At 48.2% G+C, this 1,353-nt stretch overlaps 1 protein-coding gene across 1 annotated transcript in view; it reads left to right on the top strand.

Annotated features, from left to right (window-relative positions):
- Positions 1 to 1,353, top strand: part of Apoc1 (apolipoprotein C1) — a 3,922-nt gene that overhangs the window by 1,288 nt on the left and 1,281 nt on the right. The gene's annotated exons all lie outside the window — the stretch shown is intronic.

The raw sequence follows: 1,353 nt of genomic DNA, 5'->3' as shown, positions 1-1,353 counted from the left end.
CCACCATCGCCCGGCTGATACCTATATGTTCTTGAGACAGAATATGACCAGGAGTCTCAGGCACAGGAATAGAAAGAGAAGAGAGTTGGGATGGAGGTCATAGCTGGAGCTATGCAGGTCAGAGGCTTTCCAGTTCACACTAGCCCAAAAGATAACTAAAGAAGGGAGATTAGGGGATGCTGGGCTAAGACCCCAGCCACCAACTGGGTGCTGGTGGCACACACCTTTAATCCCAGCCCTCAGGAAGCAGAAGCAGTCAGATCTCTGTGAGTTCGAGGCCAGCCTGGTCTACAGAGCCAGTTTTAGCACAGCCAAGGCTACACAAAGGAACCCTGTCTGGGGAGGAGGGGGACAGAAAAAAACAACCTAGCAACTTGGGAGGCTGATGGAAGGCCTCAAAACAGAAACAAAAGAAAAAAAAAAAAGGAGGTGATTTTGAAAGGGAAATGAAAGCGACCTGCGAGGCGTCTGGTATGCTGTAAACAGGTTGGTTTAGCCAATTTCTGCTCTTTTTGGCAAGTAGACAAACTATTCATTTAAAGTGAGGTCTGAGTTTGATTACCAATATCCAGCCAGGCAGGCCTAAACTTGGCAAGAAAGTTTCCTGTGTAGCAAAAGTGCAAAGGCCCTGGGGCAGGAAGATTTACAGACAAGAGAGACCGGCCTTTCAGACAAGGGGAATAACTTAGGCCAAGAAGGAAGGCAAGAAAACGGGTGGTGACAGCTTAGGCAAGCACGGGCCAGAGTAGGCACGAAGCAAGAGATGGCATGCCTCGTGGGGTGCGGTGGCACATGCTTTTAATCCCGACAAATAAAACAAACAAGATTTGGGGGGGGGAAGCTAACTAAAGATAAGAAGATGGAGGGAGACTGAGGGAAGGCCATTCAGCGTATAAAATGCCTGAAGTTGATACCCAGGCTCCGCATTTTAAAACAGTCTTGAGGTTCAGCAACTAAGAGCACTTGCTGTCCCCAGCACCTATGTCAGGTGGCTCACAACAGCCTGTAATTCCAGCTCCAGGGGCTACAATGCCGGCTCCTGGCCTCTGCAGGCGCCCAAGCACACAAATTCATGTATAAAAGTAAAGCTTTAAAAAAATTATATAAATGACCAGGTAGTGGTGGCATACCCCTTTAATCCCAGCACTTGGGAAGCATATTAGGAGGCAGAGACAGGTGGATCTCTGTGAGTTTGAGGCCAGCCTGCTCTACAGAGCGAGATCCAGGACAACCAGGGCTACAGAGAGAAACCCTGTCTTCAAAAACCAAAATTAAAACCAAGAAACAAAATAAAGTGTAAGTGAAGTAAGGTGGTGAATGCTCTTAACCTCCCTGCTGGAGAGGCAGGCAGAT

Source organism: Microtus ochrogaster, unplaced genomic scaffold (genome assembly GCF_000317375.1).
Source record: "Microtus ochrogaster isolate Prairie Vole_2 unplaced genomic scaffold, MicOch1.0 UNK74, whole genome shotgun sequence".
NCBI lineage: Eukaryota > Metazoa > Chordata > Mammalia > Rodentia > Cricetidae > Microtus > Microtus ochrogaster.
This window is presented reverse-complemented; position numbering and strand designations above follow the sequence as displayed.